This window comes from Mytilus californianus, unplaced genomic scaffold (genome assembly GCF_021869535.1).
Source record: "Mytilus californianus isolate M0D057914Y unplaced genomic scaffold, xbMytCali1.0.p SCAF_6, whole genome shotgun sequence".
Taxonomy (NCBI): Eukaryota; Metazoa; Mollusca; class Bivalvia; order Mytilida; family Mytilidae; genus Mytilus; species Mytilus californianus.
In genome coordinates, this window is record NW_026262712.1 from 57,032,481 (window position 1) to 57,060,188 (window position 27,708).

The following is a 27,708-nucleotide window of genomic DNA, read 5'->3' on the forward strand; positions in this document are numbered from 1 at the left end:
TTTCGAAATTGTAATTTCCAAAATGGTCGTTTTGCCAAGAAAACAACCAAAAAATGTGTTAAATTTTCAAATGCTCCAAATACTCTGAAAGTTTACAGAAAATGCATATCCATGAATATATTTGCATTCTCTGTTTAAAATTTTCAAAATGGCTGCCACTTATCGGTAATAGGAGAGGGTGGCATCCGCTATTGCTTGCAATGGCAAATCTAGTTATGGTACCTTAAACGAAGTTGCGGTGACAAATCGTTATTCCATATTTTCTATGTTTCTTTTGATCATTATTTTTCTAGTTCGCGCCAGTTCTTGGAATTGAATTGACCAACGTTGATTGAACTATGCTATAATACTGACCGCCATGTAGTGTTGTTCCTCTGACTTTGCAATGTGTAAGATGGCTACAGTTCAAATGAAAACTGAAAAATTTAAAAACAAATCCAAATTCTAATTCCTCGTTACAAGAACCAACATAACGAAATTTTATGCAACTGTTGCCTTTGATGTGTTGAGGCACCGACTGTATTTTTATTTAACATCGTTCCCATTGGAAAACACGTTAAAACAGCATTTTCTTACAGAATATTATTACCCGCTGAAACCAAAGGGATATGTAACATGCCATGAGTATATGTGGCAGCTGATTTTCGAAATGATAACCGGAACCATGGAAACAACAAAAATTGCAAAAAATGCAAAAAATTGCAAAATACACTAAACTTTTTAAAACTAGTTGCATGTGAAGAGTTTGTATTTGACTGAAATTTTCTAAATAGCCGCAGTCATCGTGGACACTGAGATACATCGAAATTAATTTAAAAAATGTTTCAAGCCTTCTGCAAATTTACAGAAATATGTGTCATCATGAACATATACTTTGCAAAAATAAACGGATAATGGATTATTTAAAATTTTAATGCATGTATTTTGACTGACTTCTCCATTTAACACGTTTTGAGTGAATAGAAATGTTACAGTCACTTCTAAAATTATTCAATCAAAACGTGTTAAATGGAGAAGAAGTCAGTCAATATCTTTGAGATTGATGAATAGATTTCAATTTTGAGACCGTACAATATTTGTCAGGCAGGACCGGTGCAAACCATAGTAAGACAAAGACATTTTGCATCCACTTTTTCTTGAACCATTGGTATTTTACTAAGAATACTAAGAGTTTGCTAATATACATGACATATAGTTATGGTGTTTTTTATTTTGATGATTCGTTAATGTCTCAATTTGCAACGAGTTAAACACAATGGTGCCACATGTAGAGCAGTATCTGCATAGTGTTATCCCTATGATACACTTGAGATCACCACCAGTTTTCGATGGAGTTCGTGTTGCTCTGTCTTTAGTTTTCTATGTGTGTTTTGTGTACTGTTGTTTGTCTTTTCGTCGATGTCGTATTTGCCCTTGGTATTATCATATAAAAAAGAAGATGTAGTATGATTGCCAATGAGACAACTCTCCACAAGAGACCAAATGACACAGAAATTAACAACTATAGGTCATCGTACGGCTACAACAATGAGCAAAGCCCATACCGCATAGTCAGCTATAAAAGGCCCCGAAATGACAATTCAAACGAGAAAACTAAAGGGCCTAATTTATGTACAAAGAATGAACGAAAAACAAATATGTAACACATAAACAAACGACAACCACTGAATTACAGGCTCCTGACTTGGTACAGACACATACGTACAAAATGTGGCGGGGTTAAACATTTTCGACATTTTGAATTAGAATGTCCCTTTGGTATCTTTCGCCTCTCCTTTATGGTAACATGTGAAAAAAAATCTCTTTTCTAAATAACCTTATTAAATCAAGATATGAAACACTACGTTCTTTGGATAGGTTAGAGGTGGTTTGGGCTTTGTCACCTTGGAGTAGTCAAAAGGAGAAAAAGATGCATATACCAATGCATTGAACGTACCAGCATTGTATAATTTACTTGAACCGCACTTCATTTTGTTTTTGTCCATTAAATTTAAGATTCATATCAAAAAGACAGTTTCCTTAGTCCAATTGATTGATATTAATAAAAAGAGTACATTTATTGAAAATAGGCAATGCTAGGAAAACGCTTAAGAGACAAACAGCTTACTACATGGTAAATATAAAATACATTAACCGTGTGTGTGTGATTTCAACTCTCCACCTTATTATTTCCGTAAATGCACTAGCACGTTACAATCAGGCTTAGTGTGTCGGTGTAGTACAATTCAGGGTTAACATTTAAATAACATTAACATATTCTCGTCCTGAGCATGCATAATAATTTGCCGCTAGACGTAATGCAGGCCTGCACCTCCTCCACCTCCTCCTCCTCTTCTTCTTCCTCCTCCTCCTCCTCCTCCTCCTCCTCATCATCATCATCATCATCATCATCATCATCATCATCATCATCATCATCATCATCATCATCATCATCATCATCATCATCATCATCATCATCATCATCATCATCATCATCATCATCATCATCATCATCATCATCATCATCATCATCATCATCATCATCATCATCATCATCATCATCATCATCATTAATTTTTTATTTTGATATTCTGTTCCGTATCTGGTGTCTATTTATTTGATAGCAGAATTAAGGGTAGCAATACACAGTCATAAGTTTAGTTTCGCAAAAATTATTGTATTGTTTTTCAACAAAGATTTGACCCTCGATCTTTTCAATGTATGGAAAAAAGATCAGAAATGTATATGCTTTTTTTTTTACCTCTTGATAGATAAATGTCTATGGTTTCAGGAAAGGTATCGCTCTAATGGAATGAAATTCTCCTTTCGACCATATGTTGGACACTTTTGTGAAATTTGGAACCAAATCTATGGCAGATGTCCTTTCCATAAATATACTCATGCATAACACAAATATTAAGCCTTCGTCAATCAGCGCTGTTCTTTTCATTGCAACTCCTTTGAAACCATATCACAGAATTTCAGGAACTTTTGAAGATAATTAGATCTTCTTTTGGTGATGTTCATATCCACAACAATTGTTATCAGTGGACTTTTGAAGGAGTTATGAGCATCTGTATTGGTAAATAGCATATCTCGTATTTTGTCATTACTTAAAAACCATTATCATGATTATATATCTTTTAGGCATCAATTTCGACATTTGAACGGAATCTTTTACTAATGATACTGAGAGGATCATTAACTGATTAACAGTTTTTATTGACAAACACAAGTTAGAAATGACCATCACAAAGGAACAGAAATAGAATCATACAAATAATACATGCATAATAGTTCTTGGATACCATCTCGCATATCAAATAGACAAGTGACATTTTAAAAAAAACCTCTTAGTTAAGGACTTAAATGCACCCACCAAACACATGGCTCTATAACATATCATTCGAAAGCTTTTTTCCCGCACTTTCTGTTTTTCCAGTCGTAAACAAATCGTACGGTGTAATTTTCGTTAAATCAGGGTCAAAGGTTAAGCAGAAACATTCCAATTTACATAAAAATCACATCATGCAGAAATGCACCTTGAGTAATCCTGCTCTAATTTTAGGTTTTTGCTGCTATCTAAAAGCAAAGTTAGGGACCACATTTTATCAAAATCATTTGGTTATCCATGCAATGTTCTTCATCTTAACGTAAATCCTTCCAGCATTAGAGCACACACAGCTAACTGTGTTCCCATGACAGATTAGTTATGACAAAAAGTTAAAGTATTCATATAAAAATTACGTGAAAAAGAAAACAGCCACCGGAACGTTGCACATGAACAAGATTGATTTGCAGGAATGTACATTATAAACACAAAGTACTCATACTTTCGCCAAGATGAAGATTAGATATTTAAAGCAATGTCTAGCTAAATAAAATCTATGAAAGGTTGGAACTGATTTACATTAGACTAAATGTCTCATCTATGAAGGTATTGAACATACAAACTAAAAATTCAATAAACGACAAAATTTGAGTGTTTGGTACAGGTTGGCTGTCACTGTGCAACTAGTAATATAGTTGTGATGTATCATTAAAATGATCTTCTTTGAAATATTTTAAACGAAAATAGATTTTAAGAAGTTCAGTTGTTAAAGGTAAATGAGTGCAAAGATGACGTGAATATTATCTTATGATGTGTGAACTCAGTACATCGTATCTTACAAGTTATTTTAATCATTTATTGACAATCAATATTCATATATATTCTCTGTTAGAAATAAACGCTTATTTTTGCCTTTATCAATGATTATATTAATATGATTTGAAATTCGTTATGTGTTGATATCACAATGGGAAGTACTTAGTCATTCATCCAAGCTTAGCGACTGCCAATACATAATTCGACTTTTTCTGCACTCGAATTTGATATTATGAACAACATAGTTATATCAGTTTAAAGATTTATATGGATGAATCGTATTACTAAACTTGACTTAAATAACTCAAATAGTGTTTTGAATGTCATTTAAATTTTAAATTAGAAATTTTTATGTGGGTTTACGTTGATTAACCGAAATTGCCATGCAACTAAAAGGACACGGTGATATACTATTTGAGTTCTTATAGTATAACGTGTATGATGAACAGTTTTACAATATAAACACCCTACGCTAATATGTTAATTATAATATCTCCGTACGAATATTGAACATGTTGAAAATACGTTTTTTTTTTATCTGAAATACATTGCATAGAAAGCCCTTGTGGACTTATAAAAGCTAAAGTCTAAAAATATTGATGGCAATTTATAAAATAGATAGTTTATCTTGTGTATTGATTTATCGATCATGTTACGTTCGTGTAATTCAGTCCTAAGTTTTATGTGGAATATTTTTACATGAATATCAATTATATAGTAATTCGATTAAATTTCCTGTTTACATAAATATGAACTTTTCGAAATACTAAGGATTATCTCATCCAATGCATAGATTATCTTAGCTTTATTTGGCTAAAACCTTTTTGAATATTTGGTTCTCAATGCTCTTCAACTTTGTACTTGTTTGGCTTTATAACAATTTTGATCTAAGCGTCACTGATGAATCTTATGCAGACGAAACGCGCGTCTGACATATTAAATTATAAGCCTGTTACCTTTGATCATATGCGTAGAGTGTTGTTCGTCGTTATCTCGTTTTTCTTACTTTTTGGGCCATAACGTATAATAGTAAATTTTTAATGCCACTTGGTATCTTATCCCTCTTTTAACTAAGAGAGACTCTCAACAAATTACTCATAAAACACAAAATAAGAGGTGTACAGTGCATTATATGGTTAACAATAGAAGTAAAGCGAACAATAGTGTGTGGGGATAAAAAAAATCCCAGTCATCATGTCAAAATAAATCTTTTTAAAAACCCAATGATTCCTGAATGTCTTTCCTTAAGATATTTAACATTATTTAGTTTAAATTGTGAATTCGTCAACACTAGCCGACTTTCAACATCTGACTGATTTATGTATTTATAATTCGATTAGAGTTTTATAAAAAGAAGTTTCTAAATCTTTATATAATTTTAATTTGACGTATTCTATATCCAGACTTTATGAATCCCGTTCGAACTTTACCTTCAATTTTAAGCAAAGTCATTTAATAGTGTCTCTTTCTTGTGGGATATCGTTTACATATCTTTAAATATATCGTCCAAGGAGATGATATGCGAACACCTTCGCTATGACATACTATTTAAATTATACAAAGTCTTGCAGGTTTATTATTACACTGTTGTGCTCAAAGAAGAAAAAAGAATTCAATGCTTATTGAATGAGAGGTAAGCAAAACTATTTAACATGTTTACAAATTTATAAAGAAGAAATGCAAAGAATATTATTTGTTTAAGCGATATAAATGATCTGTGTATTTAATCCTGGTAAATGCTTGAACATATGGTAAAGAAAATATCAGTGACAACGGCTGTATTGTTCGTCGAACTAAGGATTCTCTACCCCAGGAACAGATTACATTAACTGTCGTCAAGCATCATACTTTATTTACTATTTTTACTGTGTTATTACTGTTATGACTGATGAGTTCTGGTGTAGACAAAAGGTGCGTCTGACTTTCAAAATTATAAGCTTGATATTTTTGATGATATTCTTTTAACCTTTGAGTGGATGCCACTGATGGTGGAGGTGTTCCTCTCAGATTGTATTACAAGCCCGGTCATCAGCACTTTTTGGTTAACCTTACATATCATTGATATGATCATATCTAAAAAAATAACAGTTTAAAATCTTGGAATTGTTAAAAACTCGAAGACTTTTCCATCCGTAGGAATACACGGAATAATTAACTTTACCTGATTTTGGCAAAAACATTCAAATTTTGTGTCCTCCATGCTTTTCAACTTTTAACAAGATTTGGCCTTTGAACTTTGTGATTCAAGCGTGTCACTGATGAGTAGTTTGTCTGGGGTACAAAATTAAAAGACTGATATTTTTGATTATTTTTAACATATGGTTATCATAGTTACGTTGACAATGTCATAAATGTTTATTAAAAGCGATGGGGTTCAATTTCCCTAAGCTATATAATTATGTCGTTTTCCGGAAATTCAAATGGTTATTTCATCCAGACATAATGAATTTATATTATTTAGTGTGGACACATATCATCGTGGATAGTATATTTGGATGTTTGACAATGTTTTCTAACAAAAAGATTTTTCTGCTTTTGTTTGAAGGGTTATATGATAAACTGTGTTTCACAGTGACAGCCAACCTGTACCAGACCTCTTAAAATAAGCAGTGTCGTTTATCTAATGTTTAGCTTTAATGTGCAAAACTGTAATGGAAGAGACAATTATTGCATGGGTTATCAATGCTTCTGATATATTATTATCCACAACTTTGAATTTGCATTTGCATTAAAAATGCAAAATCATGAGAAGAACTCATTCGATGCTTGTCTACATGATGTGATTTTATTATGTGTGATTGTATATGATAACCGGCATAAATGTACTATGTATATGGTTCTATATAGGTTCTTTTGTGGTGGTTATTTCTCTATTGGGTTTGTTTACAAAAAATGCAGACCAATTAATGATCTTTCACTTATTAGTATAAGATTTCGGTTAGATGTCTAAATTGTTTCTTAGAAGGTATCTAATGGTTTTAAGTAATGACAATACATGGAATGTTGCATTGGGCTAGATGAGCTAGAAAGTGCACTTCTGTGTAGTTTTAGTTCTTTTGTTCGAAAATCGTAACTAAGTCATTGTCAAATTTTAAAAGCAATAGTTTGAACGGTATGAAAATAATATCAATTAATGAACTTTGTAAGCATGCTTCACAGACTCATAACTTCTACAAAAGTCGACTGATCAAATTTCTTATGGATATGAACCACTACATAATATGGTCTTATTATCTACACAGTTCCATTAAGTTCTGGTGTCAAATGAGTGTTGACGAAAAAAACAAGACTGATGGACAAAGAGACTGACGGGTCAATGCCATTATACTTTACTTAATTACTTTGTAGTGTGGGGTATACTAATTGGTTAATCCAATGAATTTGTTGATGACTCTTAGATATAAATTATGACAAATAGTGTAAACTTGAAGAAATATAAAATATTTTTTTTTAGTATTTGAAATCAAAAATGTAATGCGCTATTATTACTAAAAAATATTATCACACTTATCAATGTCTATCTACCGTCAATACTGAATCAACTTTTATACATATGTAAGACTTAGTTTGACGTGTGGTGCCTAATTAACCTGCATTCTTGAAGTCGACGTCCATATCTTACGTCATATTCAAATAAGATTCCAAATATACAAACAATAAATATATACCCTCTAAGAGAGCTCTTTTTTTGTTTTTCTCAAACCAAGTCCCATTAGTATTGACTTCTCTAATTGATGTCTTTTTTACAGTCTAGCCGCAAGAAATCACATTTTTATAAAATGTAAGATTGAATCTAATACTCAAAAATACTGTGCAAGATAATATTTTAATTCTTGTAAATACATGTAAAAATATTTTTCAACAATTGACTGACCTTTTAATTTTGTCTATTTTTTTAAGCTGTATATTGATGTCTTTAAATTATTTTTAACATTGGGTTGTTGTCTGATAATGTATATATCCACATGGCATTAATTTATATAAATATGAAAGGAATATGACAACGTAAATCGAGAACATGAACTTCTTTCACCAAATTAGTAATATGCATGACTAAGTCGGGCTACAAATCCCATAAGTTTTAACATTACAGTTTACACCATAACCAAAAGAAAAAAAGAACATATGAATATACAAATAACAATAAAAAAAACTACGAATGGTAAAAACATCATAACTGTCGAAGAGAGGATGTTGATCCTTTGGTCTTTAAAACTAATTATTTATATGACGATAGGCTCAAAGTATGTTGCAACTGTCATACAAGTGAGAGGTTTAGCGCTATAAACCAGGTTCAATCCACCATTTTCTACATAAGAAAATGCCTGTTCTAAGTCAGAAATATGACAGTTGTTATCCATTCGTTTGAAGTGTTTGAGCTTTTAATTTTGCCATTCGATTAGGGACTTTCCGTTTTGAATGTTCCTCGGATTTCAGTATTTTTGTGATTTTACCTTTTGCCTTAAGCTAATATAATGAAAAATTATCCATGGATAAATTTAGTACGTACTCAATTATAATTCCAGCTGTTATTTCTTCTTATGTAACATGGTATGTTAAAGTGTATTAACTTACTTCATACTTATACATATAGTGTATGATTGTATAGTTATTGAGACAAATCCATGCATCAGGATGTTCCATAGTAGTCGTTTGTTGGTGTGGATCATAAGTGTTTCTCGTTTCTTGTTTTTTATATAGATTAAACCGTTGGTTTTCCCGTTTAAATGGTTTTCATATGTCATTTTTGGGACCGGTTATAGCTTGCTGTTCGGTGTGAACCCAGGCTCCGTGTTGAAGACCGTACTTTGACCTATAATCATTATGGTTTACTTTTACAAATTGTGACTTGAATGAGAGAGTTGTCTCATTTGTACTAATAACAAATCTTCTGATTTCTATCACTGCCAGCGAAACGAAATATTAGTTTACAATTTTAATCCTTATGTAAAAGTTATTGCCATACGACGATTGTTAGTTTTTTGGGACGTCAATATCTTATACTATGTTAAAAAAAAACTTATTCATCTCACTTTCCAACTGCTCCTTTGTATCCATATCTAACAACGTTCCTGTTTATCAAGAATAAATAATATCTTCGCATATCTTTGAGCGAGTTGACGAGTGAGACATTGATTACCAATTGGTTGTCACTGTTGAAATGACGTTTGGTAATTTACCAATACATTTTAATTTCATGACCTTTTTGTTTCCAAAACAAACGTTATTTCCTTTTTTCCATTCTTCAAACATGATTATTTTAAACAGAGAGGAAGATTATCAATGAAAATTTCAATGTATAATGAATTGGTTATTTAATCACTTGTTTATTTTTTTGAAATGTTTGCCCAAAAATATATCTTTCAAACTATATAATTTTTTATCTGAAAACATCAATGGACTCTAGTTTATGTGGTGACTTAATGACGATTCATCTAAGTTCTACCTTTTCACCTTTTTGTCAAGTGTCTTTGATTTACTAATTGTATGTTGCTAAACGTCAATTAGAATAACTATTAGAGAGACAAATCAAACCCCAGAAAATGTAGACAGACAAAAATTATCAACGATTTACAATTCTCATACAAGTGAATGTTTTAGCTAGCTATAAAACCAGGTTTAATCAACCATTTTCTACATAAGGAAATGCCTGTACAAAAGCTGGAATATGACAGTTATTTCCTATTCGTTTGATGTGTATGAGCTTTTGATTTTGTCATTTGATAAGGGACTTTCCGTTTTTGATTTTTCTTGAGTTCCGTATTTTTGTTATTTTACTTTTTATAGTATCTTTAGAAAATGAGAATATGATTAATCATTAGTTCGCTCCCAGTTAGGTTTGATAAAACATGTTAAAGATATGACAATTCTAGCTGTAAAGTCTGTAATCTCGAGAAAAAAAATAAAATGAATATACAGAAGGTATTAACAATTAATATCATTGTCAAGACTAGATTTACATACACATTTCTTGACAGATTGTCAATTGGTTCTTTATTTTAGTTATTCGCCTTCAAATGGCTACTTTTTATTAATTGTAGTTAATTTTAGATTTTTATAAAAAAAAAAATAATAACTAGTTGGAATTGATAAAGCTAACCTGATAGACAAACTCATTGAGATCAATAGTTCATTTCTTGTATATAATACAGAGTGATGCATCGGGATCCTGTCATTTAGAGAACTATGTTCTTGTCAAATGAGTAAAATAGTTTTTGATACCTAGGGCCTGAAACAATATTTGTTACAGTAATGGAAAAGCTTGTGTTATTTTTAACTACTATAACAACTACCTAGTATTTTTATAATCATAACTTATTTAATATTTTGTAGTGTTGTGCTTTATGGCGTCATCCTTCCACAGCTGTGGTGTTTGTGACCTCCAATCCATGTCTTCACCAATCCATCTATAGTCTGGTGTACGGAATGTGATAAAGGACTTTGTAAAGAATGTCAGAACACCATAGATTGTCAAAGGCGTCGCGGAACCATAGTGTGATACCATTTATCGATTACCAAAAATTACCGACATATGTACTGAAGATCAGTCAATACTGTAGCAAACACAATAAAAAGTTTGAAATGTTTTTCCAGAATCATGAACGTCCTTGCTGCAGCAAATGTATAGTAGAAACACATAAAGCATGTCGGGATATCATCGATTTAGATGACGTTATTAAGAATTACGAAACACCCAATGCCCTGTCTGAGATTGAGAAAACATTAGTTGAACTGGCAACAAATCTACAAAAAATTCGCCAGCATCAACAGGACAATATGACGACTTTGAAAGAAAAAACAAAGGAAATTTAGAAAGGAATTAAGAAGACTAGAATTGAGATTACCAATTATCTCGACAAACTTGAAGAAGATTTTATAACACAACTATATGCGGTAGAAGAAAAAGAAAACTCGAAAATTGGTCAGTTATTGTCATCATTAGAAAAGAAAGAAAAAGAAGTTGAAGAATGCCAGAAAAATATTATCAACATCAAACAACATGCAACAAACCTTCAGATCTTCCTTTCAGTGAAGAAAATCGAAGAAGACGTCTCTAGCAAAAATGAATTCCTGCACTCATTATTTCAAGGTGAGGATTTGAACCAGCATTATCTGGAATATGAAATAAACGGAGTTTTTCAGAAAATCATGTTTGATATCAAAAGTTTTGGAGAAGTACATTTCGAAGAAAAACCTGCCGATATTGTTCTAAGCAGATGGAAGGCTAAAGAAGCCCAGATAATAGTACCGATCGTTCAATCAAGATCTATTGAAAACATTAAAATGAAGATAAACAAGATAATAAACCTACAAGGCAACTGGATTTACAGATGTTGCATGCTGCCGGATGGTAGATTGATGTTTACTTATAGCCGTGAAGGGAAAGTAAGAGTATTCAACAATTAAGGATCAAAAGAATTTGAGATGGAGATACCATGTGGAGCGTTTGATATAGTATACATCAGTAAAGACCATACATTGGTTGTTACATCCGATGAATCAGATAAGCAATGTCTTACCATTATAGATCTGGAGAGGAATAAAATTAAGAAACCAATTTCACTTAGTTCGGATAACTATGGCATAGTATTGAAAGACAATCAATTGATTTACTCCACCTACAACAAGGGTATAAGAATGATAAATCTGTACGACGAGTCTTTGAGCGACATAGTCCGAAAAGAAATGGCCAGTGAAGGTTAGACTGCGACATTTAAAGACAAAATTTATCATACAAACAGACTAAATCACACTGTTACATGTTATAATTTACAAGGTGAAATACAATGGACATTCAAAAATGAAGGCGTTCTGAATAATCCTCTTGGTATTGATGTAGATAGTAATGGTAATGTGTACGTGGCGGGGATTCATTCGAACAATGTGGTTGTTTTCTCCAATGATGGACAAATGTTTCGAGAGCAATTGAAAGCAGGTTTTGGTTTTCAATATCCCATCGCACTTCGTTATTATAGACATAAGAAACAATTGCTAGTGGCAAATATTCACGACGAGGCTCGACTGTTTGATTTGATTTAAAATGTTTACATTTTAAACTTCTCTATCTTTGGTTCATCATTCGATATATTTAACAACGACAATATTGGAGGCCGTATTGCATTTTATCCGGTTTTTTTCCAGCATAATGCGAAGCATCATATGCAAATGTCCAAATAGACTATGGAATCTTTAAAATGTGAATAATAGAATTTTAGTTTTGTTTGTGAAAAATTCGAGAATGACTGAACTTAAGATCATTAAATTTGTATTCAATGTAGATGTTACATATATACAGGTTTTGGATCTACTGTGTTGACATATGAAAAGTCTGAAAAAGGCTCCCCATTATAAACCTATGATAAAAACCTTAAAGTAGCATTTCAGTTCTTAAAATGGTAGATCAAACACAATAAAACTTTAATGGTATGTGTCCCGTCATATGCCAATGTGATATATGTGTTTGGAATTTAGAAAATAGTTATGGAAACCATGGAAACAGCAAAAATTTAAAAAGATTCGAAATGCTCCAAATTAAATGAAACTTCACAGTAGAAAGTAAAATAACAAAAATATCGAACTCCGAGGAAAATTCAAAACGGAAAATCCCTAATCGAATGGCAAAATCAAAAGCTCAAACACATCAAACGATTGGATAACAACTGTCATATTCCTGGCTTGGTACATTTTCTTATATAGAAAATGGTGGATTAAACCTGGTTTATAGCTAGCGACACCTCTCACTTGTATGACAGTCGCATTAAATTCCATTATATTGAGAACGATGTGTGAACAAAACAAAGACACATAATAGGTAAAAATGTTAAAATAGGATACAACACTCAACATTGTGTAATAATCTTAATCACTATAAAAACAAACAAACACAAAAAGGCATATAGAAAAAGCACATAAGCAAAAATGAAAGACAAGAATACAAAAATTTACTATAGCACAATAACACAATGACGGGATGTATAAGAACCGAGCCACGTCAAAAGGATATCACCAGAAATAGACTAAACAGTAAAAGTAATATTCAAAAAGACAAATAAAAGAATACTAGAACACGTTATTAAGATGATAAAAAACGTCAGTAACCAGAATCTATTCGTCAAGACCATCTTGCATTATTTGTGAAGTTGATACGGAATATTTTTCAACAAGGTCTTGGTACCTTCCGATGAACTTTTTTATATTTAAAAAAAAAAAGGACTAAACGTTCTTTGACATACCCCTAGTTCATTAACTTTCTGCTCAGACACTGGTGACGTTTTTCAAAGTCTGAGTAGCAGCTGCAACTCTTTACTGCCAAATAAGTTGGGAAATGTATATCCCATCTGCTGGTGAAGTTAGTATATTGCTACAAAGGTGGGGAAAATTGATAATTTCAAAATTAAAATCGTGTATGTCAAATTCGAGGTATAAGTCTAAAAATGAGGATGAGGAAGCCGTGTCTGTTGTTTATTTTTTAATTTCTACTTCTTGGGAATGTATTAATGGACCGAATCAGAAAAGTTAGGATTGTTAATGGAAAAAACATCTTCAATATATCTAAATATGAAATTAAATGACCTTGCTTCTTTGATCTTCTTGTTTTTGACAAGTGTCTGAAGGAACTCCGACTAACTGAAAATAAGAAGAGGTTGGCAAGGAGAGGCGCACAGTTCATACCCATAAGAATGCCGACAATTTGTTGAGAAAGTCTTACCTTTGTATTAAAATAAATTGTTGTAAATAAGAAATTCCAGCATACTATTCACTTGTTCCTTTGTGTAGCATGTTTTACTTTTTTGTTAACTATTAACAAAATATGCCGTATGGTATCCCTCTGAATTATTTCTTTTCGTCGATTTTTTAATTTCACATGGGGATATAGAGGGTTGAAAAATCTAAAGTTTTTATAAAACTTATTTCAAAGGAAGATCGAGATTCAAAGATATCCAGAAGTGTTTTAGAGTTTTTAGAATCCACATATGGTTAATACCACTACGCGAGTAAACAGTTTCATAGTATTTTTGAAGACCCTCTTTCACTACGGACAGAATTTTTGTCAATCTAATGGACAAAACTTAGTCAAACATGCAGATGAGCCGGCAATGTATCGTTGTTTGTTTGAGTTTTTGTGAAGCTTAGGTATCAAATACAAACAATTAAGGTAAGTCCTCTGATTTGCTGTTTAGTGTAATGTTCATTGAAGCCAAGAAAGACTTATGATTTGCCACAATCTCATCCTTGTCAAATGATATGTGTAGATGCGACTTTTGAATATGGAATTTCCAAAATGGCCGCTTTTGCCAAGGAAACAACAAAAAATGTGGAAATTTTTAAATGCCCCAAATACTCTGAAAATGTACAGAAAGATGCATAGCCATGAATATATGTGCATTCACTATTTAAAATTTTCGAAATGGCTGCCACTTATCGACAATTGGAGAGGGTGGCATTCGTTATTTTTTGCACTGGCAAATCTAGTTATGGCACCTTCAACGGAGTTGCGGTGACTTATCGTTATTCTATATGACGAATTTTTTTCTACGTTTTTTTATCATTATTTTTCTTCAACTTTTCTAATTCGGGCCAGATCTAGGAATTGAATTGACCAACATTGATGGAACTTTGCTATAATGCTGACCACCATGTAGTGTTGTTCCTCTGACTTTGCAATGTGTAAGATGGCTACGGTTCCAATGGAAACTGCAACAATGTAAAAAGAAATCCAAATTCTGATTCCTCGTTACATGAACAAACATAAGAAAACTTTATGCAACTGCTACCTTTGGTTTGTTGAGGCACCCACAGTATTTAGAATTAACATTTACCCAATGCAAAAACACATTAAAACAGCAGTTTCTTACAGAATATTTTAACCCAATGAAACATAATTGGTATATAACATTTCCTGAGTAAATGTGGCAGCTGTTGTTGGATTTTTCGAAAAGATAACCGGAACCATAGAAACAACAAAAAATTGCAAAATATTGCAAAATGCACTAAACTTTTTGAAACTTTATAGAAATGTTAAGTTTCATGTGAAGAGTTTAAAATTGACTTTGAAATTTTCTAAATAGCTGCCTATATCGCGGAAACAGAAAACAATCGAAATTATTTGAAAAAATGTTTCAAGCCTTTGCAAATTTACAGAAATATGTGTCGTCATGAACATATACTTTGCAAAAAAAAAAGAAACGGATACATAATGGATTTTTAAGAATTTTAATAGATGTATTTTGAATAGAAATTTTACAATTACTTATAAAGATATTTATTTAAAACGTGTTCAATGGAGAAGAAGACAGTCAATACCTTCGAAATAGATGGATCGATTTCAATTTATTACAATAAGAAATACTTCCATTGCCATTTAACTAGCACTATGTATGAGCACCTCTTGCTGCTGAGACTACTATGCATCTCCTCGGCATGGATGCTATCAATGTTACAAATATGTTGCGTTGAATTGCTCGCTATTGCTGTTGCAACATTTGTCTGATCTGATCACGGGTCTGCTCAACTACTGTTTCACCAGCCTGCCATAACTGAGGTTGTGAGAACGGACGCTCGACTACAATCGTAATTGACAAGTATTGTCACTTTTCCTATCGATGGACGGTGGTTCTCTCCGTGACTCATGCTTTTTCCACCAATAAAAATAGATAATACCGTGGATTCATTATTATTCGTTGGATACCAATTTCCGTGGATTTCGTGGGTACAGGTGAACCACGAAATCAAATGTTCAACTAAAACCAAATTTTCAATAGGCTTGTATTCAGACTTCGGCATGTTCGGCAAAATATTCACGAACATGTAAGTTTTCCTTAATCCAGGAAAATTGGTACCCACGAAAATAGATGAATCCACAGTAGTGTTGAAAATGTCTTTAAAAACCAATCCATAAATCGATTATAATATTACATTATCGTCTGATCAATATTATGATCATCTAGAATATACAAGAAATATTTTCATTTTTCGTTAAAATAACAGCAAACTATCGATCAAAGAAAGTTCAATATGACTTAAGACGTTGAATATTTTGTCAGTCCAAGGCTTCGTTTATTCACTTTTAACCCAATAACTCATAAAAATAAGGAGTTGTGATCTGTTTGCTTATGAGACAATTATCTTCTTAAGACCAGCGGATGAAAATGTAACCGACAAAAGGTAATCGTACGACCTTAAACAATGTACAAATCCCATACCTAAAGTAAAGGCGAACCAATTCATTAGAGAACACAAATAAACTAACTAATCATGCTTATGCTTAAAAGGACAAACGAAAAAACATAATTTGATATAGCAAACATCATTTTTAGTATTGTGTGATTATGAACTTAGTTCATTTATATATTTTGGAGTTTAGTATGAAGTCCATTATCACTGAACTAGTACACATTTTTGTTTAGGGGACAGCTGAAGCACGCCTCCGGGTGTGGTATTTTCTCGCTGTTTTGAAGACCCATTGGTGGCCTTTGGCTGTTTTCTGCTCTTTGGCTGTGATTTTGTCTCTTTGACATATTCCCTATTTCCATTCCCAATTTTATAGAATATGGCGGGCTATGTTTAGGAACGCTCAAACCTTCCTTTATGTCTTGACAGTGACGTAACAGCAGAACATTATAACACACTTTTAGAATGCAAATACAAAATAATGAATAAATCATGTTTTCCTAGAATGAAGTGTTTTTCTTCAATCATTGATATTTTACTAAGAGTAATAAAAGTTTGCTAATGTACATGATTTATAGTTATGGTGTTTTCATTTTGGTGATTCTTTTTTGTCTCCATTTCCAACGAGTTAAACACGACGGTTCCACATGTGGAGCATGATCTGCAGTGCTATCCTTCTAGTACACTTGAGATCCCCGGTTTTCGGTGGGTTTCGTGTTGCTCAGTCTTTATGTTTCAATGTGTGTTTCGTGTACTGTTGTTCGTCTTTTCGTCGTTTTTCGACTTAGCATTATCAGTTTGTTTTCGACATTTTGAATTAGAATGTCCCTTTGGTATCTTTCGCCTCTCCTTTACGGTAACAAGTGAAAAAAAAATCTTCTTTTTAATTTACCGTTTGAAATCAAGACATGAAACACTAAGTTCTTTGGATAGGTAAGAGGGTGGGTTGGGGTTTTTCAAAATGAGAAAATAATGCATCTACCAAGCCATTTGATGTATCAGCAACGTAGAATTTACTTGAAACAGATTACATTTTGTTTTAGTCCATTTGATTTAATATTCATATTAAAAAGAAAGTTCACTTTAGTCCTATCAATTAAGATTCCTCCTCCTCCTCCTCCTTCATCATCATCATCATCATCATCATCATCATCATCATCATCATCATCATCATCATCATCATCATCATCATCATCATCATCATCATCATCATCATCATCATCATCATCATCATCATCATCATCATCATCATCATCATCATCATCATCATCATCATCATCATCATCATCATCATCATCATCATCATCATCGTCATTTTTTTTATTTTGATATTCTTTTTCGTATCTGGTGTTTTTTTTTTTTATTTGATTGCAGAATTAAGTCAGTGATTTTATCTTTCACTATGCGACATGGTTTATCACATTTTGAACTATACGAATCTATACACCTTTCCTCTGGATGTCCTGGGATAGCGGTTGTAATTTTTTTAATGACCGAAACCTAATGTCTTAAGTTGTGTCCCCCACCATTGAATGTCGTAAGCGTTATTGCATTAATACTTAGGACATATTTGAGCTAAAAGTTTTTATAAAGTGAGCAAGTTTCCGGCGAATAACAATTGTAGGACATGTTAACTTTGGGAGAGTAAAAATTCGGACACATTTTGTGAAATTGGACATGTTTGGGCGATTTGTGGATTAAAGAACTCTTTGGGCGAAATGAACACGTTTGAGAGTGTTAAATATATGAGAAATCAATGTTCACAAAATTTTGGTCATTATTTTTGTTACAGGTAATCCACTTATCTGATGGCCATTGGTGGTTAATGAAAAGAAGCAAACAGTCAGCATATCCAATTAAATACATTTCACACGACCTCGCAGTTGGTAACATTTGCCGAACTTCATGATAAGACTAAAGGTTGATGGAAATAAAATCCAGGGGGTCTTTTCACAAAAAATGTACAACAAAAATTGATCGTAATTTATACTGAAATGGTCATGACTTACAAGTACTTTTTCTCGGAAGATTTTTTGTGAAATTAGTCGCTGACCTTATAATTTTTTTTTGGGGGAGACTGAAACAGAAAACACACCCTTTTTTTGATTGACCTTGAATAAAACAGCACATAATTATATATATATATATATGCGTTGGATAAAAACCGCAATTTTTAGACGTGTGCATGCAAAACAAATTTCTTATTAGAGGGGTCTAAATACAGCACAAACAACATTTTCCAAAAGATCAAAAAAGTGAAAAAGTATAGTTTAACAAAACGCATTTGACTAACAGCTCGAACAACAAATGTTCTTAAACCCTGCTGACTGCCATTGGCGATTGCCAAATAAACGGATCACCCGATGTAATAAATGGATCTTAATTATAAATTTAATACCAAACAGAAAACAATAAACTTGCGGAAAAGATGGTATACCGCAAACAAAAGGTGCAAAGAATTTTTGTACACCATATCCGGATTTCGACAATAAATATCTCTTCAGTGATGTTAGGAATCGAAACGGTATATATAAGGATCAATAATTTTACCAAAAAATGGATTTGTAAACAAAAATTCCCCCTTTTTACTAACAAATGGACTTATTTTTTGGAAGTCACCATTACACATTAACACTGACAGCTGCAATTGTAGTTGAGGAACCCTTTCCCATTTAGTTTTTTTCTTGCTGCAACAAAGTGTCCAAAGCTAAACTAAGAAACAAAAGCATGTATGCTGTTTTTGTCATAGCCAATGACGTTAACATTTAGTTAAAGATTAAAATTACAATTTCTGACTCCAAAATAATCTTTATTGACTAGGATTGTCAGTCTTCCTACCGACGGTTGGTCTTTCTCACCGGCCACTTCGGCTTTCTTCGCCTATAAAATATGACCACTACAAAATGGCCGATAGTTCAGCAGCTACTGTGCTGAAAGTGGTCTTAAAACACCAATCAATTATTCATAATTACAGTTGTGTACATGTAGGTTAGTTCAACGGTAAATATCTATAGAAAGTCAATGATATATGGTACATGTATGTACTATAATGCAGTTGAAGGAGTACTTGCATATCTCATTCTATTGTTATAAAGAATTTGCCCCCAAAAATGATTGTCTACTGAAATTGTGTTAGTTTATATGCTTTATCTGATTAGTTCAGTTTGAGGGGAACAAGTAATGGTAAGATGACATTTGGTGTGTTGTTGTACATGTATCAGAACTATAACATCTCATCCATGGAGATTAGTTGGTCAACCGCCTGAGTCATGGTCTATTGACATTAAATCTTGGGCATGTTACAGCTTAGAAATAAAAAGTCAAACATCAGAAAATGACAATAAGACAACCATCGATATCATCTTACATGTACATGCATATTAATTTTTATGGAAGAAGTTCACCCTCCTGATATACTTTGTCGTATTCTTTTCATATTCAAATAGATAAATGTCACGTGGATATATACAAATATAAGACGACAACCCAATGTCAAAGATAATTGAAAGACATCAAGAGATCAATATACAGTATCAAACAATAGACAATATAAAAAAGTACAGCCATTTGTTGTAATGTATTATTACATGTGTTTGCAAGATTTAAAATTTATCTTCCACGACCTTTTTAGTAATGGTTCAAACTACCATTTTATAAAACTGTGATTTCTTTGCGGCTCGTCTGTGAAAAGGACATCAATCAGAGAAGTCAATACTTTTGGAACATTGATTTGAGAACAATAAAAATGACGTCTATTACAAGGGTATATAATTGGTCATACGTTTTGGAATCTTATTTTACTATGACGTCAGATTTGGACATAGACTTGAGGAATGGAGTTCCATTAGAGAAAAGATGTCAATTTGAGTCTTACAAATGTTTATATTATTATTTAATAGGTTGTGACGGCAAATAGACACTGATAAGGCTGATAACATTTTAAAGTTTTGAATGTTTGTTAACCAATGGAAGTAAAATGAAACAATGTAAAACTTCCATGGTTAACCTGTTAACTATGATTAGGTGGAAGTATGTTCTTATTTCAAAAAGAGGGGCACTCAGCTTATATGATTAATTTGTGCATGAAGTGACAACTTCTTGCTAGGAACTGAATGTTTTTACCACAACTATGTTTGAAGTTTTAACCGGGGTGCGTACATATAATATAACATCTTTTTCAGGACTGCTGATCCATGCAGTTTGACATGTTTTTTAGATCATAGATGTGGTTACAAAGGACAAACATTTATGACGGGCCTCTATTACAAAGTATATGACTGGATCGAGGTCTTTGTCTAAGTGCATTATTTAAGTGCTTTGCTTTGCTTTGAGCCCAGTTCATTGTTATGCAAATGCTTCTTTGTGAAATAAAGACTTGACAAACAACTCCCATCTGCACATGATCTGTAAGGTAAGATGATTAAAACTGTCTAGAAGGCAAATAAAAAAGCACAAACTTACCAAACAATGCTACTCGTGTTACTAGCAATATGATACTAGGTGGTTTTGTAAAACCTTTTGGAACATCTGTACTGCCTACTGAAGAGTCCGGAGAGTAAATGGACATTAACTTATACATAATGTTTATTCCTGTAAAATACAAGAACGAAATTCACAAGGTCTAATCAATTTCAAAATTATCTTTCATCGTTCAACATTTATCATTCATTCGTTAATGTCTTAATTTGTGTAAATGTTAATTACATCACTTCATTTTATACCACAACAAAACTGTATCTAACTGTACCGGTATCACTTAATTTTTTATCCATATTACAAAACTCTTGAAACAAGAATAGTTTCGTAATACCTTTTTCATTTCAAATACTAAAACGATTTTAGTTCTGTTTCTTCAAGTATATACTATTTGTCATAATTTTTTCTAGAAATTAAGAATCTGAAACAATTTTTTTGGAGTTACCAAGTTATTTTATCTCACACAAAATGATAAATAGGTATAATGTTCTTGACCCGTCAGTCCGTTCGTCCATCAGTGCTGTTCTTTTCATTGCAACTCCTTTGAAACCATACAACAGAATTTCAGGAAACTTTGAAGATAATTAGACCATATATTATGGTGATGTTCATATCCACAAGAATTGTTATCAGTAGAAGTTATGAGCATCTGTATTGGTAAATGGCATGTCTGGTATTTTGTCATTACTTAAAGCCACTATATATCTTCTAAGAAACAATTTCTACATTTAAGCGAAATCTTTTACTAATAATACTGAGAGGATCATTAACTGATTAACAGTTTTTATTGACAAACACAAGTTAGAAATGACCATCACAAAGGAACAGAAATAGAATCATACAAATAATACATGCATAATAGTTCTTGGATACCATCTCGCATATCAAATAGGCAAGTGACATTTTTCAAAAAGCCTCTTAGTCTTTATGGACTTTAAATGCACCCACCTAACACACGGCTGTATTACATATCATTCGAAAGCTTATCATCTGCACTTTCCGTTTTGCCTGGTCGTAAACAAATCGTACGATGCAATTTCCGTTAAATCAAGGACAAAGGTCAAGAAGAAACATTCCAATTTACATAAAAATCATATCATGCAGATATGCATCTAAAGTGTTTCTCTTCTAATTTTGAGTTTTTGCTGCTATCTAAAAATCAAAGTTGGGGATCATATTTTATCAGAATCATTTGGTAATCCATGCAATGTTCTTCTTTTTGACGTAATTCCTTTCAGCATGGGAACACACACAGCTAGCTGTGTTCCCATAACGGATTAGGTTTTAAAAAGTTAATGTATTCATATAAAAATTATGTGAAAAAGAAACCCTCCACCGCAACGTTGCACGTGAACAAAATTGAATTGCAGGAATGTACATATTATATACACAAAGTACTCATACTTTCGCCAAGATGTAGATTAGATATTAAATGCATTGTCTAGCTAAATAAAATCTATGAAAGTTTGGCACTGATTTAAACTAGTTACTCCTCCGTGAAGGTCTTTCACATTAAAACTAAATATCCAATAAACGACACTGCTAAGTTTTAGTGTTTGGTACAGGTTGGCTGTCACTGTGCAACTAGTAACAAAGTAGTTGTGATTTATCATTATAATGGGGTTCTTTGAAATACGTTTTAAGGAAAGTAAATTTTAAGAAGTTCAGTAGTTTAAGGTAAATGAATGCAAAGATGACATGGGTATTATCTTATGATGTGTGATCTCAGTACAACCTATCTTACAAGTTATTTGATTCATTATTTCAATCAATATTCATATATGTTGTCTGTTAAAGATGAACGCTTACTTGTGCTTTTATAAATGATTATATTAATATGATTTGAAATTCGTAATTTGTTGATATCACAATGGGAAGTACTTTGATATTCATCTATGCTCTGCGATTGCCAACACATGATACGATCTTTTCTGCACTAGAATTTGATATTATGAACAACATAGTTTTATAAGTAAAAAAGATTTATATGGCTGTATCGTTTTACTCAATTTGACTGAAATAACTCAAATAGTGTTTTGATTGTCACTTAAATTTTCAATTGAAACTTTTTATGTGGGTTTACGTTGAATAACCGAAATTGTCATGCAATAAAAAAGGACAATACCTGCACAACACAGTGATGTACTATTTAAGTTCTTATAAGTATAACGTGTATAAAGAACTGTTTAACAATATAAACACTAACGTTAATATGTTGATTGTAATACCTCCTTACGAATATTGAACATGTTAAAGATTTATTTTTCATCTGAAATATAATGCATAAAAAATCATTGTGGACTTAAAAGGAGCTAAACGCTGGAAATATTGATGGCAATTTATAAATTAGATAGTTTATCTTATGTATTGATTTATCGATCATGTTAGATTCGTGTAATTCAATTCTAAGTTTTATGTGGAATGTTTTGTAAAGTGTTGTTCGTCGTTGCGTCGTTGCGTCGTTTTACTTACTTTTTGAACCATAATGTAGAATAATGAATTTTGAATGCCTCTTGGTATCTTATCCCTCTTTTGACTAAGAGAGACTCAACAAAACACAAAATAGGAGGTGTACAGTGCATTATATGGTTAACACTATGAGTAAAGCGAACATTATTGTGTGCGGATAAAAAAAACCCAGTCATCATGTCAAAATAAATTTGGGAACGCCCAATGATTCACAAATCTCTTCCCTTTAGATATTTAACATTAATTTGTCAATAGTTTAGATTGTAAATTCATTAACACTAGACGACTTTCAACATCTGACCGATTTATGTATTTATAATTTAAATCGATAAGATTTTTATAAAAAGACGCTTACTAAATCTTTACACAGTTTTAGTTTGTCATATTCTATATCTGGATTTCACGAATCACGTTCGTCCTTCACCTTCAATTTTCAGCAAAGTCATTCGTGTCTCTTTCTTCTGGAATATCGTTTACATATTTATCTTTATATTATACCGTCCACGGAGATGATATGCGAACAGCTGCGCAATGACATACTATTTAAATTATACAAAGTCATGCAAGTTTATTATTACACTGCTTGTACTAAAAGAAAAAAAATCCATGCTTATTGAATGAGAGGTAAGCAAAACTATTTAACAGTTTAGAATATTTATATAGAAGAAATACAAAAAATACTATTTGTTTATGCGATTTACAGAACTGTGTTTTTAATCCTTGTAAATGCTTGAACATATGGTAAAGAAAATCTCAGTGAAAACGGTTGAATTGTTCGTCAAACTAAGGATTCTCTACCCGAGGAACAGATTACCTTGACTGTCCTCAATCATCTTACTTTATTTATCCTTTTTACTGATTATGACTGATGGGTTCTTTTGAAGACGAAACGTGCGTCTGACTTTCAAAATTATTAGCCTGGTAGTGTTTATGATGATTTTTTTAAAGCTCTGGGTCGATGCCACTGATGTTGGAGGTTTCTTCCCAGATGGTACCACCAGCCCGGTAATCAGCACTTCTTTGTTAATCTGACATATCATTGATCATATCTAAATTTAAACAGTTTAAAAATCTTTGAATTGTAAAAAATAGAAGGATTTTACACCCGTAGGAATACACGGAAAAATTAACCTCAACTGTTTTTGGCAAAAACATTCAAATTTTGTGTCCTCATTAGTCTTCAATTTTGTACAAGATTTGGCCTTTGAACTTTGTGATTCAAGCGTGTCACTGATGAGTAGTTTGAAGACGAAACGCGCGTCTGGGGTACACAATTATAAGACTGATATCTTTAATTATTTTTGTTAACATATGGTTATCATAGCATGGTTGACTATGTCATAAATGTTCATTAAAAGCGATGGGGTTTAATTTCCATTAGCTATATAATTATGTCGTTTTCCGAAAATTCAAATGTTTATTTTATCCTGGCATATTGAATTTATATAATTTAGAACACAGGTGTGGACACAGATCATTGTGAATAGTATGTTTAGATGTTTGCCAGTGTTTTCTAACAAAAAGAGTTGTATGCTTTTGTTCATAGGGTTCTATGTTAAACTGTGTACAGGCATTTTTTCTTATGTAGAAAATGGTGGATTGAACCTGGTTTTATAGCTAGCTAAACCTCTCACTTGTATGACAGTCGCATCAAATTCCATTATATTGACAACGATGCTTGAACAAAACAAACAGACACAATAGGTAAAAATGTCAAAAATAGGGGTACAGCAGTCAACATTGTGTTATCATCTTAATCACTATAAAACAAACAAATGTAACAAAGAAGCACAAAAAGGCATACATCAAATTTAACAGCCTCATTTTGCTTTTTTATTATACGATTTCATTTATCTATATAAAATCAACCCATAAAGGATTTAAAGATTTTAAGTACTGGGACCGAATCCTTACCCTGACAGACACATGGTTAGATTAACATTAACTCTGACGTAGAATCGCGCGTTTGACGTCACACAGGTAGATATAGAATAATTTTGTCGTTCAAAGTAAGAAAGTGCACTTCTGTGTTTTTTTAGTTCTCTCTTCGAAAATGTATTATCCAGGTCCTGGTCAAAGTTAAAAAAGTATGAAAATGATATCAATATATGAACCTTTGTGAGCATGCTTCAAAGATTCATAACTTCTACAAAAGTCGACTGATAAAAATTATTGTGGATATGAACCACAACATAATATGGTCTAATTATCTACAAAGTTCCCTGAAATTCTGTTGTATGGTTTCAAATGAGTGTTGACGAAAAGAACAGGACTGAAAGACAAACAGACTGACGGGTCAATACCATTGTACTTTACTTAACTACTTTGTATTGTGAGGTATAATAACTTGGTAAATCAAATGAAATTGTTGATGACTCTTAATTTCTAGTTATAAATTATGACAAATAGTGAAAACTTGAAGAAATATGAACTATTTTTTAGTATTTGAAATCAAAAAGGGTATGCAAAAGTATTACTATAAAATGTTATCACACTTATCAGTGTCTATTTACCATCACTACTGAATCAACTTATATACATATGTACGACTCAGATTGACGTCTGGTGTCGAATCAACTTGCATTCCAGAAGTCGACTCCATATCTGACGTCAGAATAAAATAAGATTCCAAATATACGAACAATTATATACCCCTGTAATAGACGTCTTTTTTTTTCTTTCAAATCAATGTCCCAATAGTATTGGCTTCTCTAATTGACATCCTTTTTACAGACTAGCCGTAAGAAATCACAGTTTTATAAAATGGTAGATTGAATCTAATACTCGAAACACTGTGCAAGTTGTAATATTTTAAATCTTGCAAATACGTCTAAAAATACTTTTCAACAATTGGCTGAACTTTTTTTATTTTGTCTATTCTTTGAGGCTGTATATTGATGTCTTTAAATTATCTTTGACATTGGGTTGTCGTCTTATAGTTGTTTATATCCACGTGGCAATTATTTATATGAATATGAAAGGAATATGACCACGTAGATCGGGAAGATGAACTTCTTTCATCAAATTATTAATATGCTTGACTAAATGTGGCTACAAAACCCATAAGTGTAAACATTACAGTTTACACCATAAACAAAAGAAAAAGAGAAAACATGAACATAGAAATAACAATAAAACTACGAACGCTAAAAACATCATAACTGTCGATGAGATGATGTTGATCCTTTGGTCTTTAAAACTGTTATTTATATAACGATAGCCTCAAAGTCTGTTGCCTTAATCTAATATGATAATGAAAAATGATCCATGGACACATGTCGTACGTACTCAATTCTATATCCCGCGGTTATTTCTTCTTATGTAGCATGGTATGTTAAAGTGTATTGACTTGCTTGTGCTTAATCTCATTGTTTTTTATGACCATTTCATACTTATACATATACTGTATGATTGTATAGTTATTGAGGCAAATCCATGCATCACTGCCAGCGAAACGAAATATTAGTTTCCAATTTTTATCCTAAGGTAAAAGTTATTGCCATACGACGATTGTCAGTTTTTTGGATCGTTAATATTTAATACTATATTAAAAAGAAATGATCCTTATTCATCTCACTTTCCGGCTTCTCCCTTCTATCCAAATCTAACAACGTTTCTTTTTATAAAGAATAAATAATATCTTTCCATTTGTTTGAGCGAGTTGACGAGTAAGACATTGATTACCAAATGGTTGACACTGTTGAAATGACGTTTGGCAATTTACCAATACATTTCAATTTCATGACATTTTTGTTTCGACGACAATCGTTATTTCCTTTTTCCATTCTTCAAACATTATTATTTTAAACAGAGAGGAAGATTATCAATGAAAATATCAATGTATAATGAATTTGTTGTTTTAATCACTTGTTTATTGTTTATAAAGTGTTTGCCCAAATATCTTTCAAACTATATAATTATTAGACATAACTGTAAAAAAGCAAAAATGATCGACAATAATCTTGGCAAGAAATTAAGAAAAGAAAATACCACCAAACTGACTATTTATAAGAGTTATTGTCCTGAACTGAAGATTTTGACAGATTTTGTTATATTCCTTGACTTTTAATAGATAAACAGATGCTGTAAACAGCAAAATGATAACAACTATTTAAGATCTACAAAACCACTATTGATTGAAAAACATCTATGTCTAAGTTATAAAAAAAAACAGAAACAGTAAGCATCAAAATGATAACAAACATTTAAGATTTACAAAAACGGTTATTGATTGAAAACATCTATGGACGCAATTCTCTGTGCATGGTGGCTATTGCGATTAAATGGCGATTCTTCTAAGTTCTACCTTCTAACCTTTTTGTCAAGTATCTTTGATTTACTGATTGTAGTCTGCTAAACGTCCAGCAGAATAACTTTTAAAAAGACAAATCAAACCCCAGTAAGTGTAATCAGACAAAAATGATCAACAATTTACAACTGTCATACAAGTGAAAGGTTTAGCTAGC

General features: G+C 32.1%; 3 protein-coding genes across 8 annotated transcripts in view; all 3 read left to right on the forward strand.

Annotated features, from left to right (window-relative positions):
* LOC127705703 (CD82 antigen-like) overlaps positions 1-27,708 on the forward strand; it is a 237,599-nt gene that overhangs the window by 162,045 nt on the left and 47,846 nt on the right. The gene's annotated exons all lie outside the window — the stretch shown is intronic.
* The window catches only part of LOC127705678 (uncharacterized), a 168,176-nt gene that overhangs the window by 85,447 nt on the left and 55,021 nt on the right, over positions 1-27,708 (forward strand). The window lies entirely within an intron of this gene.
* The window catches only part of LOC127705695 (uncharacterized), a 134,054-nt gene that overhangs the window by 77,948 nt on the left and 28,398 nt on the right, over positions 1-27,708 (forward strand). The gene's annotated exons all lie outside the window — the stretch shown is intronic.